Source organism: Ammospiza nelsoni, chromosome 8, assembly GCF_027579445.1.
Source record: "Ammospiza nelsoni isolate bAmmNel1 chromosome 8, bAmmNel1.pri, whole genome shotgun sequence".
Classification (NCBI taxonomy): Eukaryota; Metazoa; Chordata; class Aves; order Passeriformes; family Passerellidae; genus Ammospiza; species Ammospiza nelsoni.
Window position 1 is genome coordinate 27,015,924 of NC_080640.1, and position 19,294 is coordinate 27,035,217.

The 19,294-nt window shown below is 39.5% G+C and overlaps 1 long non-coding RNA gene across 1 annotated transcript; it reads left to right on the plus strand.

Annotated features, from left to right (window-relative positions):
• Window positions 1-576: 576 nt before the first annotated feature.
• Window positions 577-18,561, plus strand: LOC132076363 (uncharacterized). The gene is made up of 3 exons (XR_009418894.1): window positions 577-809; window positions 1,601-1,709; window positions 16,863-18,561. It is a non-coding gene; the product is annotated as an uncharacterized LOC132076363 (long non-coding RNA).
• The last annotated feature ends 733 nt before the right edge of the window (window positions 18,562-19,294 follow it).

Below are 19,294 nucleotides of genomic sequence, written 5' to 3' on the forward strand. Positions count from 1 at the left end.
GAGCTTAAAAATTTCTCAGTGAAATTGAAAAACGATATTTCCCATGAGGGAAGGGAAAGAGCGTTAATCGCATTTACAGCTATCACTTTGGGAATGTGAGTTGTTGGTGATGATAGGTAGATAACATGATACTGATAGGTAAGTTGCTGATAGGTAAGATAGTAAGCTACATCCCCATGTTGCATTCTGATGCCTCTTATTGCACGTCTACAGCCTGTCCCTGAAGCAGGGTTTCTTTTCTGACCTGCTGTTTGTATGAAAAAAGGTAAGGGAAAGTAGAGCATTAGAACTGTATCCTCCTTTTTAATAAAATGCCAACCTCTCGTCGAGGACAGTTGTGCCATTAGCATGGGCTGTTTCCTAAACTTGCTTTGCCATTGCTTGAGTCTTCTGATGCCAGGATGAGCTGCACGTGGGGCCCTTTAGAGCAGAATTGGTGTAGTTGAGCTCATCACTGGATACACCCAAAGACTTCAGTGTTCCTTTGAAACGGCTCAGTATTGTCCTCATGGTGAGCAGCTGCTGCTAATTAACATGATTTAAACCTCCTTGTCTGGCAAACACAGCAGTGTGAGGAGGGCTGGTAGCAGGAACTGGTGGGTAGTGCACCTTTGGGCTGTTGCTGCTGTTAGAGGGCAAAGGGACTTCTGACCTGTTCCCTTGAGAAAGGAACTAGTTTGCTAAGCCTGGAGTTATGGAGGCTTATTTAGTGTTTGACTTAAAACTATGCCAGCCTCTGGCACAGAGGGGCCTGAATGTTACTTAGTGAAATATTTTACCTTGCAAAGAAAGTCCAGCATTAACTTCAGGTGGGTTTCAATTACAAACTTTTGTTCATTGTACTCAGTCTGTAAGGATGGGACAGTTGGCATTGCTAGTCAGTGTTGAAAATTTCTTTAGTGTTTTGAGGGAAATCTCATCCTTGAATATGACCCAGTACTTGTAGAGGCTGTGTGCCACTTTAATTAAATTCTTAAAAAGCTTGTTTACATTGGTAAAGGAATTTCTGAGGTAATAGCTGGCCAATTCATGTCAGGAATACTGGGGTCTCTCTCGTTCTGTTCTTTATGTCTCCTATGTGAAAAAGGCACTATGTAATATTAATGTGAAATGAGCTTTGTGCTGCATGGATTACAAGATGCTAAAGGGCAGATGCATTGTCTAATTCTGCCCTTTTGAATGTTCTTTAGGGTAGTCCTCAGGTTCATAATTATGTTCTATTAAATAACTTTTAGTTTGCTTGTTTAAAAGAATTATGCTTTTATGTAGAGAGTGGGTCATCAGACCAGACAATGAAAAAGAATGGATTGTTTTTGTGTTCAGCTCTCTTTCTCATGGGTGTTTCTGAGCCTATCTGTACAAGCTTAATAATGCCTTAACCTAGTTTTTTGCATTCACTATGAAATAAGGTTTACAGAAGCTTATGATTGTAACCTTTATTTTGAATCAAGGCGGAGGGGTAAACACACCTTGAAAATACTGCTTTGAGATAGTCAGATGTTACTTTCTCTTAAGTTATATGGTCAAGCCCTGTCTAGCTCTTGGCAGTGTGTATGACTATTCCAGCGTATTTAAGGATACAAAATCATCACTATTTCAGATGCCTGACCAGATCAAGATGCATTGTCACATGGTGAGCCGGTTGAAATGTTGCCTGTGTGCAGTAAGGAAAAGAGACCTGGATTACAAGCAGAATTCAAAATTCTCAGGTTGGTGTTCGTTCCTGTGTCGGGGCTCTCTCAGAGATTACTGCAGCACTGACTGATGGTGAGTTCTGTCCCACTGAGGATATGCACATGGGTCCTGGGATGGTATCAGATTTTGAAGTCTTATCTCCTAGGGCAGTGATTCCTATGTCTTCTTTCACCTAGGATGTCTCTTTTTCTGGGTTGTTTCAGTGCAAGAAATAAAAGGCAGCTGTGAGAACTAAGTGTTTATGTGGACCCTAAATGAGATTACCTGGGATTGGCCTGTCATCATGGAGAATATTCCCCATGATAGACAAGCAATGTTGTCCCAGGTAGCTCAGCACCATCCTACTTCACTTGGCTGCTTACAGACCATCTTTTTTGCCTTCGATCTTCCCTTTTTGATTTGCAAATGAGATAGGGATGAGGGTCAAAAGGGTTTTTCTCAGTTTGTTATGGGCTTCTTTTCCTTCCTCTCTAACTGCATTCTTAAACTTGTTCTGTATCCATACTCCGAATGACAGTGAAAATTAAGTCAAAATAGCCACTTGATCTTCTGCTGTTATGAACAGAAGTGTTTGAAAAAATTTCTTTTGTATGCATGGGACTTTTTTTCCACTTTAATTTATTTCTGCCTTTCCAAGGAGGGGTAAATAAATTTGAAGTTTGAAATTAATCTTTTCTGTTTTGCTAAATGGAAATTCCGCTTATACGTTCACTCTCCAGTTAGTTAACACCTCAGGAAATGATTCCATTCTCACTAATTGATTGTTTGTTTTGAATCATTCTGAAAGAAGACACTCTGTCATTATTGGATAGAACTGTTCTGCATGGCAGTACATTTAGTGTGAAGTACTTGACATTTTAAAATTTGTTTGAAAAGGGAAATGGATTAAAAAGTTAATTTGTTACAGTGTATTTCCATGATGAAAAATTCAGAACGTCTTGGGTTCCCGTTTTCAGGTCAGGAGAGATTTTAACTTTTACAAATCAAAATAAAAGGGATTTCTATATAATACATGAATGATGTATAACTTCAAAGGAAACTTTCCCAGAGGAAAATTTTGGTTGTCCTTTCCTAACTTCTTTTTACTGCAGGGGATGGGGCATAAAGAAATGGGCACATGGGGATGATTGAAGGATTAATAAAATAGTAGAGAGGCTTTCACAGTAGATCATGAGTTTGAATCCAGCAGAACCTGTCAGTACTGAGCAGCTGCTTGGTCCTCTTTTGGTCATCACCAGCTCTTTTAACCAAGAGGATGATGACACTGCAGTAAACATCAACTTGAGCTTGAGACAAATTGAAAAAAGGGGTCTATTACAGCGGCCTGAGTGGGTCGCTGCTGGTGAGAGAGAGACGGTGAATCTTGTATCTTGATCAGAAGGCTGAATTTATTAATATATGATATATAATACATTATAATTATACTAAAAAGAATATAGAGAGAGGTTTGCAGAGCTGCTAGCTAAGCTAAGAATAGATAGAAAAGAATCCACAACAAAGTTGTGTCCAGGGACTCAGTCCCCTGGCTTGCACTGATGATTGGCCCTTAATTATAAACATAGAAAATGAGCCAATCAAGGTGAATCCTATTGCATTCCACAGCAGCTGATAATAATTGTTTACCTTCTCTTCGGGGGCCTCTGGCTCCCGAAGACACAGAAATATGAAAGAAAAGGATTTCTGTGGAGAAATGTCTGCGACAGGGGTCAGTTTATGAAAATTCTTTGTCTGAAGGCCTAGTGAGTTTGTGATATAATCTGGGGAGAGAAATATCTCTTTGGACTGAAAGGGCTGCTGCATTTCAGCCGCTGTGGAATATAATCCTTGCAATAAACTGGGACTAATTTAGGTTGAGTTAGGCTGGGTCTTTGCCCCTTTTGCTCCTTGGAAGGCTGCTCCAGATTTCTCTAATGGCCTTTTTTACCCATTTGCTCTGGGCTGACTTTCCTGCTCTAGACCCAGGAGCATCTCTCTCTGTTGGGATACATCATAACTGTTTGCACACTGTTTGAATAGAGCAGTCCTGTGTCAGTAGCAAATCTCTTGTCACTGAAAGACATTGAACAGACTCCTGACCCTCTGTGATTAAAAATAATCTGTAAGTGGCTCCAATACTTTGAGTTCTCTTCTGCTTTAGAAAAGCAGAGAAAAAAATGCATGGTTTTTTTGTTTTGAAAAAAACCTTTTGTAATAGGTGTGACTTAGGAATTAGTTTTGATTTGTTTGACCTCTGTTTAAATTTGAAATTAGAGGCTGGACATTTCTCTAAACAAAACCACCCAACAAAGAAAACCTTTAAGAAATCAGGAACCATTTAGGAAATCATTTGATAGATTTTAAATTTTGTTTTCCTGCTTTGACAACTATTGTGTTAGGGATCATTTCAACTCTGTTTAGAAGAAATTCAGTTCTAAAGGATAGATGAAAGATAGCATTGTGTTTCCCAGGGGTTGGGAATCATGCATGTAATTTTTCAAATTAATGACAAGACTTGGATGGAGTGTGTACTCTTGGAACAAAACTGTCTTGTTAAAAAGCTCTGTGTTTAGACAGCTTGCAGCAACAGGAGATTAAATTGCTGGATTTGCCTTTTATATAGCTTGATTGATGAGAAAACTCTGCTGCAGTATTCATTGTTTATCAAATGACACTCGGCTAGCGGCACTAACAAAAACAAATATTTATTGGGTGCAAGATTAAAAAATGATATTGCAGAAATATGTGACCAGTTTCTGTAAAGATTTCTCTATCTCTGTAGGGGCAAAAAGTTAAGATGTGCTGAAACAATAATGAGACACTGTACAGTGTAACCAGGGAGACATCAGGCACGGCCACTGTCACAGAAAAGAGGTTCTTGTTGGTGATCTCTTACTGAAGGACATTGCAGGAATAACCAGCATGTGTTTATAAAATCAAACGCTTTCCCTAAGTGCCTTCTCTTCTCCTCCTACTCCTTTCAAAAATAAAACAGCCCTGCCTTTGATGGATGTTCTGTTACTGTCACTCTTCACATGTAGCTTGCTCTGTGAGGGATTACACCTGTGCATTACAATTGATCCCCACCCAGCTGCAGCACTTTTATCCACAAGAGGCAAGGGAAGCTTATCCATACAATTATCTGGTTGAGGCACTTGAATATGTTGTTTTGGGTAAGGCAGTGCTATGGACTGTGGTATTGGAATGAGTGGGATCCTGAAGGTGGATTATCACAGTGGAAACCATTTGGGGAAAAACCAAGTTCTCATGGTGACCAGCAAATTGTGGACATATTTGATATGCCCTCTATGCGTAGAAGAGGATTGGGTTGTAGAGTTTTGTGTATGTGCATAAGAACAGATTTGGGATTCCATTTCCTCTCGAATTCCACGCCATGAATAATTAACAGCTATTACCTGCTTATTTGCAGGGGATCCTCTGCATGTTTGTAGTTTGGGTTTTCTTTTTAACTTGCTTCTCTAAATACAGTGTTTGTGAAAATGAGTTTCGCATTAGCTGTAGGTTAATGCAATGTGAAAGACATGCTGGGGCAAACATCCTCTAGCTAGTCTGGAAACAGCTCTGATCTATGAAGTGCTGTCTTGGCTAGGTCGCATCATTTCCCAGGGAGTCAGTTTGAACTCTTCTTTTATTGGTTTATTATTTTGTGGAATGTAATTCTCAATATATTTGTATTCATGGCAATGGACAGTAAGTAATTTAACACCCACTGTCTACAATCTCTGTCAGCAAATGGCCTTCTCCCAGCAGGATTTATAGTTACTTCATGGTTTCAAAGGCGGAGAATTCAAATTCTGTTTGCTATGCTGTGAGAGAGGTATGTTATTTATTTTCTTTCCCTCTGCTTTTCAGTCTGGCCTTAAGCTAGCACTGCTTCTTTTATTCCAAAACAGAGAGAAAACCTGAAGCTTGGAGGAGGTTGCAATTATTTTAGCCTGTCAAGGTGTTTTTCCTCTTTAAAATAGGAAAAGGTGGGAGTGTGGGGAAGAAGACTAAGCAAAAATTAACCCTAGTTCCATCTTACTTACAGTGAATATTTTGTAGGCTTATTGTCTTAGTCTCTGCATTGTGTTCTCCTATTGATTTTTGAGGAAGAGTTTGTCTGGGGCAAAACTGAAGTGTGAAGATGTAATCCCCAGAGGTAAGGTCTGTATAAATGTGTCTGCACAGCTCCTGTTGGGAGATCTGACTTAAGGTCTTTCTTTTGCATTGCATTTCTGTTCTGTTACAACTTTCACTTCTAGATTCATTTAAAAAGTGTAAAGAAAGTGTAAAATGAGAGGGGAGTAGGAGTTGTTTTCTTGGTTTGGAGTTTTTCTTGTTTGTTTTTGGAGTGTTGTTTTTTTTTTTCATTTTTAAGAGATAAAGGTAGTTCTCTTATAGCTTTCATTTGAAATAAGTGGATGAAGCATTTGTGACTGATTTGTTTGGGGTTTTATTTCCTATTTTTGTAGTACCTACTCGGTACAAAGAGAGTGTATGTTATGAGAGGCTCTCAAGTTGCCTAAGGGGGAGCAGTTGTGTACAGTGCCCGGGTGTAACACTGATCATACAGGAGGATTGCAGCAGGTGGGATGTTTCACATAGGAGCTGTGGCTAACTTGGAGCCTGTGGAGGTTAGCTGCTTCTGCAGGAGACAGCCTGCAGCCCCACAGGAGCAGGTGAATGTTGCAGCTGAGGTGATGGGACTGAGCTGGGCGGTCAGGTCATGCATTGTTGTCAGGTCAAGTGGAAAAGAAGAGTTTAAAAGACCTCAGAGAGCTGCATCTCAGAGACATCATGCATTCCATAAGTACACTGGAAAAGCTTGGTTTGGATGGTGGAGTCCCCCATCCCTTTTAGCTGTGATGCTTTGGCGAGGTAGGCCATGTCAGGGAGTGAAGTGTTAGCTGAGTCCAGAGGAAGGCTGTCCCACAAACAGGAAAGGGCACTGATTTGGGAGCATGTCAGTCTGGCACTGCAGGGCACTAAAGCACTCCTCTGAAAGATAAAACCGAACCAACTCCAAACAAACAAGTTATTGGGTGGTGTATAAAATAAAACCCCAGCTCTGCTTTACCTTTGCAGAAGCAAATACAGTTTATGGTTGCTTAAGTAGGGGCTTTCTGTTAACATATGTTGTATCTTACAGTTTCTCAGCCTTCCTGCTCAGCATCTGTGAGTCTCAGTTAGCAGAATCGTTGCTTGGAAACTCAATTGTCTTTTTGCATTTACTGCTAGAAAAGAGTTTTCAATTCCAGTAACTTGATTATCATGACTTGTACATAGATCTAAAACTCCTTAGCAAAGGCAGTTTCTTTACTGGCAGGATAAATACTGCAGATATACAAGAAGTGCATAACAGTATTTTCAGCAGGAGTGAAGTTTTTCCAATGTATTTGTATTGCTATTGAGATATAAAATAAGTTGCATGGAAATTAACATATTGTATATGTCCCAGTTTCAATGTGCCATTTCGACTTCTTTTTTTTCCTGGAGTAGAAAACCACCTCTGAGAGTACAGATTCCCATCACCTGACTACAGGCTTCCTTGAGATGTGTATTGTGTACAGTTATTCACAGCTTGGCAACAAGATTTTTGTGGGGATTTTTGATGTGAATGGAACACTTAAGGAGTTGGGTTTCTTAGGGATTCTTAATTTTGAGGTTTTGAAGGGAGTAAGAAGCAAATAGTGATCATTGCCTTGTTTTCTGCATTGCTTTTCCCGCCCTCCTCTGTTGCCTGAAGTAACATGAATTTCACAAACCTTGCAGGATCAATACTTACACTGCATACTAATGTGTTTTGGAGAACTACAGAGAAGATGGGGAACACAGAAGGACTTTCTTTGTTCATGGTGTGGTTTGGGAGAAAAATAACAGCTGCAGTTGCCACTTTCAGTTGTGTTCAGGAACATCAGCATCTGAAGGTGGCTCTACCAAAATGAAGAGAGCTTGCAAGGGCTTTTGGTCTTATTGCCATGTGAATTTAAATATCGGAGCTTAGGCTGTGTGCTCTAAAGCCGTAGCAGAGTTATTTTTCACTCAGTCTCCAGGAGTTCTTGCAAGGACTGAAAATTGAGGTAAATGCCAGAGTAGGCTGCATGAAGTGTTAGATCAATACATGACATTGGCACATGGAATGGCAGCTTTGAAACTGATGTGCATGTGAAAGTGATTGAGCGCATTGAGAACCTTTTAAGAGATGCTCAGGGATTAATTTTGTTCAAAATGGAAGGAAAACAGTATTGATACAACACTGTGTACTACACTTTATGGTAAGTGGTACAAATGAAGACTTCAAAGAGTATTTAAGTGCTTTATGCTATTTTTTTATCCTCAAGAGTAATATTAAAATCAGCATTCTAGGTTACAGAGCTTATGGGACATGTTTTCCCTTAGGACAGAGAGGGATGGTACTTTGTGATTTGGCTGGCACTTGGATTCTTTTTTTTCCTCCATCTGTGGGGATTTTCATCAGAAATTAAATATATCTGTTCAGAAACATCTGTTTACATGATATGAACATGGGATTTCTTACATTTGTAACTTTTAAAGTCTGGGCATGCACTAGAATGTTGCAATTTAGTCCCCATCACATCTCTTGTAAAGTTTAGTGACTTTGACTTTATTCAGAGGACCATGGAGTGGTCTGAAAGTATGGGATGATATCAAGTATTTAATTATCCCAGGTGTGCCAGTACAGTCAGCAGCCAGACTGTTTGCACTCCTGAGGAAGTGATCTGGCAGTGAACCGGGATTGTAAACAGTAAAAGGAGAACAACGTGCTGCTTCAGTACTTTGCCATAAAGGGCTGCTCTTTCCTTGAAGAATGTAACCACTGAAAAAGAATTACAGCTCCCCAGCTAGAGTCAGCCCCTAGCTGAGGGATAGGTTATTGTGTTCTGTTTGTGGCTTGGCCGTTTCCAGGCAAGACGGGAGAAGACAGCAACGTCCTTTCCTCCTTTTTAAATGTTTTTCTTTTCTATTTTGAAGATCTGAGATCTTCAATATTGGACCCTTAGGCTCTTTTACTACCATCTGAAGTTATTTATTATCAGGTAGGAGGTAGGACAACAGTTCTTGCAGAATTTTCTTCCTTGGCTTTTTTTCTTAAAATTGACCTGCTGGAGAAGATTTCTTAAGGGCATGAGTTCCCAAGCTCTTTCCTATATGAAAACTTCTCACTGGAGACTTGGAAATTAATTTTTATGACCCAGTGTTGTGTATGTTGCTCTTTTAAAAATCATTTATGTAGTGGGCTGAAGTTTTGCTTTGGCATAATACAAAATGAAGATGACCTACCCTTTTCTGGTGCAGTTACTGCTGGAGTCATTAATCCAGGTGTGTTTGTAATGGCCCCTGTTGTTTGGATCTGCTGAGCAGGCTGACCTAATGTCTGAGCATGGAGCTATGTTTAAATTTGCCTTAATGAGGTTAACTGGAAAGAAGGGAGCTGTTGTTGGCATGAAAGGTAGTTGACAGGGAGGCTGAAAGTAAAGCTGCAACTTGCTGAGAAGTTCAAGCAGCAAACTGTGAAATACATTAATTAAATGCTAGTAGTGAGCAGGTGGGGAGCCTATGTTTAAAAAGACTGTGATTTGTATGGCATTTTAAAGAAAAGCTAAATAAGATTTTAGGAAATAAATTACTTGGGTTTTTTACCTTTTTAAAAAATTCTTGTTCCTTTGGCCTGTTGTAATTAAAAAAAAATAAAAAATTAAAATGTCCCTCCAACCCAGAGAGCTTTTATGTTCATCTAGAGTTTCCTAAATCTGAAGCAGTCCCAGATTCCTGTTGTTGGCATAAGCTGGGGAATGACAGTGCCACTGGCCACAGCAGAAGGGACATGCTTGGAGTGCTGGCTGAGGCAGTGTAAGCACAGCTGTAACTCTGTACTAGTATCTGTAATGACACAAAAAGAGGCTACTTGCAAACTTGATGATTTTTAGGATCTGTAAGTATTTCCAGTTGGGGCTCACAGATACTGATCTTGAAACATTGTGACATTAAAGATTAACAAAATCTTTGGATGCCAGTTGGGGAGGATTGTGTATTTTTTCTGCCTTTATTATAATGCACCTTTATGTCTAGAAAATGTGCAGTTAAATCCTTGACCTTTCATATAAAGCCTTGAAAGATCCTGTGGCACTTTACATGAGAATAATGTGACTGCTTGAGGGGGCTGGTGTTTGGTAATTGAATCTAGATTGACTTATTCTGTGATGCAGTTTTAAATATTCTGCCAACTTCCTGGTAGCAGAGAGTAGGATTTTTTTTAAATTAAAAAAAAAAAGAAAATGGAATTTTTTCATTTTCTTAATCCTTTCAGTAGATTCTGCAGTAAGAACTCCCTATTTCCTGGAGAAGAATCTGTCACTGCTAGCATGATACAAGTATTTTAAAAATGAAACAGAGAGGCACATGCCATACTCACAGGATATTTTCCTCTTCCATCATACTGGCTTTATCTTGACATCTTTTGAAGGTGAAGGTCTCTGCCAGCAAGATTGCTTTAGCTTTGAAGGAAATCTCAGTCTGTGAGAAGTGGCTTGAAGTAGACCTTGTTCTACCCAGTGCAAAAATAACAGTATCCTACCCAGAACCAAGAGAGTGTGAAAATGAATTGCCTATATAAAATTCATATGAATGGCTCCTTAGGAAATACTTTTCTTCACTTTTCAAATAGCAGCAATAAATGTAGAGCAAGGAATCTGCTGGAAGATGTTCTGCTTTTTACCTTTTCTCTTGGAAGATGTTCTGCATTTTACTTTCTCTTCTAAACCTTTCTCCAGTTTGCTAAGGTGGTGCAGTTCTTTAGAATATTTTTTTAGGGTTTTCACATATATTAATTTTACCACAGAAGACACCAAAGAAGAATTTTCAGGATCATGGTTCCAGATGTCGCACTTGTACCACTGCAGTGGTTTGGGGCTCCATTCCTATGGAGTAGAAAGAAAATAAGCTGCTTTGGAAAGAGTTGATTCTAAGAATGTTAATTGGACAGCAATAAAGTCCTTCCATGCTTTGCCAGGATAATTATTTTAGGCATGCCATAACTGACAATACTGAGCTAAGAAAGGTTGCATCTCCATGCAGGCCTTAGTTTTATGTTGTCTTCAGTGAGGATGGTGCTTAGGCTGCTTGTGGTCAGAACTCAAAAAGACTTATTCATTGTAAAGTGTAAAAATTTTTATCTCATATCTTAAGTAATGGTGTCCCCCCTGTTTAATAACCACTAAGTAGGCATATTCTCACACAAAGAGGAAAGTTTCAGAACTAACCAGATAATTCTGTTCACCTGGTGGAAATTTGCTGTCTCTTAGATCCAGGACATATTTTGAATTTAATCTTGTTCTTTGGTTTTATCCTGGAGCTAGGGCTGCGTAAGTCAATTTTCCTTATGTGAGTGGCAAAATCTATGTATTTTCTTAGTATAAATTAAACAAGACTTGCTATAATTTCAGTGTAGGAGTAGAGGATCTCAGGACCATGGCATGAGGAACTGTCTCTTGGGAGATTTTGTCAAATAGTCAAATACTAACTATTTCTTCCTAGCATAATTCTACTCCAAGATTACATCTAAACAGACAGAGAGCTTAATAGTGCAGTATCTCTTTCAAGATAGAACATAATTTCTTCAAAGAATAGACATAATTTCTCTAGTAAAATGTGCATTTTTAACAGCACCACCTGGTGACTCCCATAGCAATATTTGCTCATCAAGTTATAACTGATGAACTTGTTTCTTTGGGATAGGTCATGTAGATAATTGTCAGTCATGTCAGCTTGTCTGTAGCTGTGGTTTTTTGCTTATGTGATACTGGTCATTGATTTCTCTTTATTTGAGTAGGTTTGGTCTTATCTTGCTGTGTGGAACTTTCCACTAAGCCACTTGCTGCTGTGAGCTTTTACAAGAGTTAAAACCAGTTGTTAGCCACACAGTTAAATCAAGGTAATTGCAAAATACTTGAGGAAGAGATCACATCAATCTTCAAAAACCATACAGAAGTCCAGATATGTCTAAGATGAAGTTAACTACTTTGTGCTGACAATCTATTAACTTCAGAGGTTAGATTTTGGTTTTTTTTCTGTGTTGTGTCCCGTGCCTCCTGATTTATTTTGTGAAAAGTCTCTAGCAAGTTAGTTTTTATTATAATAACCTGTTCACAACAAAGTGGAAGCTGACTTGCTTAGTGAAAGCTCAGATATTAGATAGCTATCAGACTCTGTTTCTAATATAGATAGGATTCTAATAAAATATTTCAGGCTTATGAAAATAAGAAATAAAATATTTCAGGCAATGTGTCTGTCATTTTTATCATATCCCTCATGGAGTCACTTTATGAGCTTTGAGCTAACACCAGCTGCAGATGGGAACAGGAACATTATTAGTGAGCTGAACCTGTCATGCAGGGTGATTATCTAGAAAATCATTTTAATACAAGACCCCATGGCCACCAAGAAGAAAGCTGAGGGTTCTTGAAGTGTTCTTGGGACAGCAGTGAAGAAAGGGTAAGGCTTCTTTTCTGCTTTTCCTTGTAGGCTTTTCTTCTGTTGTCCTGAAAAGGCCATGTGCAACCTGGTTTGGCTGGGATGATCAGGTCCCAGTGAAGTCCCATCACTGGTCCCCAGAAGGAGGCACAATGTGGGTGTAGAAAAAACAAGATAGAAGGTCACTGAATTTATTTATCACAATGAAGCAAAGGGATCACAGGGCAGCTGCATAAGAACTGAAAAATCTGCAGTTAGGTTGCAGTAGCTGTTTCCCAAGGGACCAATTTTAAGAGGCAATACTTTGGACTTCAGTGGTTTAAAAGGCTCTAATTCTCTAGACCTATTCAGTCAAAGTCACCGTAATAAAGTTGATATGAGAAAACACAACGAATCAGGCTACAGCTGTTTTAAAGATGGGTTTGAACTGTGATTGAAACAGGGTAATCAGGGGCAACCTCTGACATTTGTGATTTAACTTTTCTTAAAAGTAATCTTATTGTAGCCTGTAGGAGAGGATCGATAGCAGGTGAGAGATAAAGGCTTCCCCCTGGTTAGAAGGAAGGCCTGCTCTTGGTCTGCAGGACTGATTTAGCTCTATTCTGTAAAAAGAAGAGATTGGAGTAGATTGAACAAATAGCTCTGGCTGTACTTGCACTTAACTGAGAGATGTTTAAGAAATCAGCATTAATGGTGCAATACATCAGTTGTGTTGCTTGGGGATTTTTGTTTGTTGGGAATTTTTTCTTAAGCCTTCAGAGAAGATGATACTTGTAGACAGGAACTAAAGTTGTTCCTAATGGTAGCAAAGAATTATTAGCTTGAATTTTTCCTGCCAAATGCAGGGAATTGCTGACTGTAACTATTGACATGGTCAGCTTGTTGCTTAATTTCAATTTCTTTTTCTTGTTCTGATACTGTGGACATGGTGAAAGTTAGAATCTAGAAGAGACAGAAAAAAGAAGGGTTCAGAGTAAATGCGTGTTGTACATGCTCTTAGTCCATGCAAGCCCCCACAGCCATCCTGTAAATGAAAAATGCTACTTGGATACACAACAGCATCCAAAATTCTGTGGAGAAATACCTTTGGACATACCTCTGCCCACTTACTCCCAAATGTCTTTGGACATCTTTGGGTTGCATTATTACATTCTAATGTGGGTTTTAAACTCTGAATGTTGAGCTGTGGGGTGCTAGAGCTGGTGCAGTGTTTGGGTGGACATTTGGTGCTTCTTGCTTCCAGAAGAAACAGAAGTGGACATGCAAAGCAGTGGAATAGATGAACAGATTTTCTTCAGGGATGTCTACAAGTGTGTGGGAATTTCCTCCTTTCTGCTTACTACAAAAAGATGCAAAATGCCAAAATGCTTTCCGTCCCCCAGACTGCATGCTGGATAATATGAAAACTGAGTTTCAATGTATAATTTCTGGAATGCTTTTCAATTTATTTTGACACAAAGTCGATGGCACTAGCTCGAAAGAAACCCAGCTTGTAGGGAGGAATTCCCAGGAAGCACGTGGCACTCGTGCTGCTGCTGTCGGGTTCCCTTCCATGTCGGTACAGCAGGCACAGGTGGAGCCTTTCCATCCTCGGCTTTTCCGAGAGACAGACAATGACTTTTGCAGACAGGCGATGGCACTGTTGTACTGCAGCTTCTCAGCCTTCCATCCAAAATGTCTCTATTTATAAAAAGGGCTTGTTATTTACCAGGAAGGGAGTAGAAAAACCAGATGCATTGCTGCATGATTTTCTTGAAATAATTCTGTATAAAAGAACAGATTTGAGTTTCTGAGAAGTTTATATGTTGCTAAAACTCCCAGAAGAATGTGTTAACATGCATCTAAATTGGATGTTAGCAGTGGACACAGTTTAAGGCATTCTAATTTATTTTAGATTTAAAATGCAACCAGCAAGCACTTAAGCACTTAAACTCCTTTCTACCTTTCTTTTATTCTGGAAAATGTAAACTATATTTTTCAGAAGTCTTAATGCATTGTTGTTTTCTGCGATTCACCCAGAAATCCTTAGGGCAAAAGGCCAGTTCTGAAGGATGCCTGGTCCACACGGGCAGACACCTGTGGTGGTTGTGGAAGCAGGATTCAACCTGCATGTCTTGGCTCACCACGGTTGTAGAAACATGGCAGATGGACTAAAATAATTTCTTTGGAGGGATGGGCTTTTGCCATGTAAGGCAGTGCAGGTCTTGATCAGTGCCTTCAACTTGAGCTGCTAGATAAGTTCAGTCAGAGCTGTCGCTTGTGCACTGACATCAGCACATGGCAGTGAGGTATCTCTCCCTGCTCCAGTCATGCCACACTCCTCAGATGGAGTTCCATCTGGGATGTGTTGGTAACAACCTCAGCCTCGAGGTGATGAAAGTGTAGGTAACAACGGGAAAGTCTGCCTTCAAAATACAGATGGTAGGAAAAGCTGAGCAGGCTGTTGCTGAAATTAACTCAACAACTTGGTCCCTTTTCTTGGAGGAGCACAGCCACCTCTCTCTTCTAGCAGTGCTCTGTGACTCCCTTAGTTTTACCTGAAAGGTGCCTGTCTCCTGTTCTCCTGCACCTTTGTTCCAGCAAGGCCTGGGCTGTACTCTGAAGGTAAACCATGCAGTTGGGATGAGGTATAGCTGTAGAGGTGATATGTATCAATACACAACAAACATTGGCATCTGTGTCCCCTCCTCAGGCCTCCTGTCACTGACCAACCACTTCAAACTGGTCGTGTGAAATCTCTAGTAGGAAAAAAATGGCCAAATCCATGACAACGGGCAGGAATATAATCTAAAGTGAAAATATGTTTGAAACCTCTGAAAAGCTAAACTGCATCAAAGTCTTTATTGTTCACTCTGTTTTTACATTTTGCTTTTAATTCTCACCCTGAAAATGTATGACTGAGTTAACTGAATCTGTGTGATGAGATATCAAGGAGTATTTTTGAGAGGGGATAGGGAAAAGATACAGATAAATATGGCCAGATCATTTTGCTGGTACTGCATTAAAAAAAAAGTTTCAACATGACATTTGGTTTCAAAAGTAAATATAATAGGTTTACTATGCTTAGTTTTGGACAATAAAAACTTATTCAGCTTGTACCCACTTCTCTTCAACCTTCCTGCCAGTTGTGGGAAGAACTGAGAGAGTGAAATGCTTTAGTGGAGCTTGATTTCTCACCTGAAGGATAGGCCCTATTGCTGCCTGATGAGGTGTGTAGGTGACTCAACTCTGAGGCCTTCCTACTCTAAGGAAGTCAATTTATTTTCTGGACAAGATAAATCAGATTAGAGATAACCTGCATGCTTTTGTGAGAGTATCAAAGGCAGCCAATCAAGCTAATAAAAGCAGCATTATTACAGGACATCTGATTCTCATCCATCACTAGAAAGAGATAATTAGCTAAAATGTCCCTTGGATTATTCTAAATCCATATCTAGAATACAAGGGTCAGGTGCAGGGAAGGCATATATATGCTAAGAGCAGTTTCACCATCTGCCTTGAGAGAGGAGATGAAATGTTTGTTGGTTATTTTGCTGTTCTCTGGTGGTGGCTTGTGAAGTGTCCTCTTTTCAAAACTGTATTCAGCCACTCTTTCCTGAGGTGCTGATGGCCACTGCTGCCCAGGAGTTGGATAGTTGTCCTCAGGACTCCTTTAGAAAGATACTACATAGATTCAAAGGGAAAGGTGCTAAACTTGTGGTTTTTCCCCCTAGGTCTCCCTGAATTTTAGTGAGTCAGTAAGTAACTGGAACAGGCTCAGGGCCAGCAGAGCAGCCAGGGCACTGGCTCAGATTTCTCATCTACCTGCTGGCCATGCAGTGCCACTACAATCATGTTCATCCTGTGCTAGCCTGGTAATAGCATGAACAGAAATGCACTAAAAGATTTCTGACTTTGTTTCAGTAATATTCTTTCAGGTGCTGTTTTGGACAGAGCCCTCTTTGTTCTGTTTGTTCTTTTGGTTTGCTTTTTGAACTTTGAAGAATGTTTCTCAAAAAATAGGTTGGAACAAAGTGGATTTCTTTGCCTTTAAACATCAGCTGATCATGCAATATGTGTCTGTGTGCCTAGTTAGGTGATGACTTCTTCTTGGGAATGGGGAATAGGAAAAACAGACCTTTAAAGATTGAAACGCTACTTGAAAATTATTTCCCTAATTGAGGTAAATGGATGGTCACCAATGATGGTGATTTAACTTGAAACAGGTAAAGCTAGCCTGGAAAATCATTAAAATGATATTGTAAACCTAGTAACCATGAAGTAATATAGGAGTAAAGGGAAAGAACTTAAAGGAAAAATTTTTATCTGTATTTTTAATGCCAGGCACTTTTGAAATAGGAGTTAACATGATTAGAACTAGAGGTCCCATCATTTTCATTTCAGAAAGGGGGAAAGAATGCACAGATGCTGAAAGACTTCAAGTTCACTCACTACTGCATTACTGTCAATGCCAGACCTCCTAAAAATACTAGAACACAATATTACCTAGGAGTTAAAGAAGAACTAAACTTTATCACTTTAAAAAAATATTACTAATTCTAGTTAATTACTAGTCTAGGATTTCAAACTCACCATGTGTGTTAGGAAGTGTCCTATAGAATGTCAGGCAAAACTCCAAGTGTTCTGTATCAGGAGCAGGCCAAGGTACATGACCATGGTGTTCCTTTTGCACCTCACTTTTTTCTTTCTCCTGACAGCACTGACATCTCTCTGGAACATCCTGTCTGAGCCCCAGGTGTCTCCAGCGAGGTTCTGCCTGTCATTCCTGATGAGGAATCTCCATGTGAAACTAATCTGGGATATGTGGCACTTATGCATTAAGTGCTGCTGAAATTGGACTGAGTCAAAATGTTGATGACCTACCATACACTGAAATGAGGCTGATGATGCGTAGTGGTGAAATGCTTATTTCAATACTTAGCTGATGATGCACTATTTATTTTAAGGCTATTGAACTGTGGGGTTCTGATAAGGTTTTGAAAGGCAGCTATAAAATGTCCTGATTGTATATCTGCCACCACTAGAGATGAAACAGAAATCTGGAGGCAAACACTGCTGGATTCCAGGTGCTTAACATCTAAGGTTGGTTCTGAATTGCTGTACCTTAGATATGTGTGTCTCTACATGGAAACATCTGATTATATAGAATATTCCATTTCAAAGAATACTAGTTTGGACTTCAAGGTGTAAACTCTGTCAAAGCTCTGTTTGGATAGAGATTTTGGACATAAACCTCATACCATTAAAAAATTAATTTGCATAATTTATTCCTTTACAGAGGGAGTACTCACACCAACAAGATTAGGTTGAGGATTTATGGATAAATGTTCAGAATTTTCCTTCCAAACATCCTTGTATTAGTGTTGTCTCTAAATGTTGCATTTAAGCGACAAGCCTGAAATATTATTTTTTTTTCTCTGGAGGTAAAGTCCTTTAAATTACATACTATTTTTATGCAAGAAAACCAAATAAGGGACAATTTCTTGGAAGACACTGGGTTTCTAATATCTGGGTCTGTGACTATGAAACCTTTTTGTTTAATAGGACTCCACAGATTTCCTAGTACAGAATCAATGTTTGCCTGGGGAATGCAAGGCTTTGGTGCTGGGCCTCCCTGAACAAGTCCATTCTAACTTTCTGCCTAGAAGGTAGTCCAGCACATGGCACACGTGGGTAGAGTAATGCATTTTTTTTTAAAGCATGTGCTTGCCACACATGCCAGAAGCCTGAGGGTTTTTAAAAAAAAATTATGTTCATTGAATAACAGAGTTTAAACTGAACTTGCTAAAGAGTTTAAAAAAGGCAAATGAAAATCTGCTGGAACTAAGTGCATAAGGAACTGAGCCATTTTTGGGTAGGTTTCATGACTAGCAATGGTTATTTGAGAATATTATATACTTTTATCTTACTATTGGGAAACTCAGTTGCCTTTTTTTTAATTAGGTGAGGTTTTTTGCATTTTCTTCTGAAAGTTTTTTTGCGCCAGCTGTGTGATATGAAATTAGGGAACTAATTTCATATTACTCTCATATGCTTTGTGAACTGTCGCTCAGTAAAGCCTGGTGTGGCAATAAGCCTACTTATGGTGTCTAGATCCAAGAGCTACATAAAAGGTTCTTTCTGCTTTGTAGTATCTGTGTGACCACTGTTATGGAAATTGTACTTCATAACCTGTTGAACAATTTGTGTTGATACCCAAAGGAACTAACAGCACAATATATTTTGGTTGTTAAACTGTGTATTACAAATAAAAGATCTGTTTCAAAGAACTGGTTGAGTGATCCAGCTTCCCCCTCACATTTGGTGACTTGGGCTGCTGTGCTGTCTGAAGGTATCAGCAGAAACAAATGTCTCCCAATGCAACTGTGATTTAAACTTGTGAAAATAAAGTGTGAGTGATGGCCACATTAGGACTAGTTTTCAGGATGACTTTTTTCCTGCAAAACTCTGACACCTTTCAAATAAATAAGGGATTTCTTTAAGCCACTTTACCATGATCACTCATAATTTGAAAATAAAATATGCATTTTTCACTTCTTAGGATTGGAAATAAGTGCTTCAATTATCTTTTCATACACCTGAGAGTGTTTGATCAGCAATTAATACTGCTTGCCTGAAAAGAAGGACTTGAGCTGTGTATTAAAGGTCATTGAGTTGTGGATACCCATAATGAAACTGTCTTTGGGAATGATTAAAGATGCTAAACAATAGTGGCTGTCAGCACTGCTTGGGCTGTTGGATCCCTGCATCCTTTCTCTTTAGAGCAACTGATCAAAAAGGCAGAATTGACAGCAAAGTCACGTTTTTCAAGACGAGAGGTCTAAGGGATGGCAGGTTCGAAAGTGTAATGTGCAGGGGCTGAGGGAGAAGGATGTGTGGGAAGAAAGTATGTTAACCAGATGGCTCCACTTTGCTGTTTTTGGGAGCCCTTGAAGAGAGTGAGGGGGAGATCAAGGCAGCAAGTTTCTGCCTGAGCAGGGTTTTCAGCCAAAGGGAGCTCTGTGTGTGCTCTTCGCCTCACTGGTTCAACTTGACAAGGCTCAAGGTACACCCTGTAAATAAACTCCTTGGTACTTCACTTTTCATCTTTGGAGCATGCTACTCTTGAGTTGGACACTATGGTGCTAAT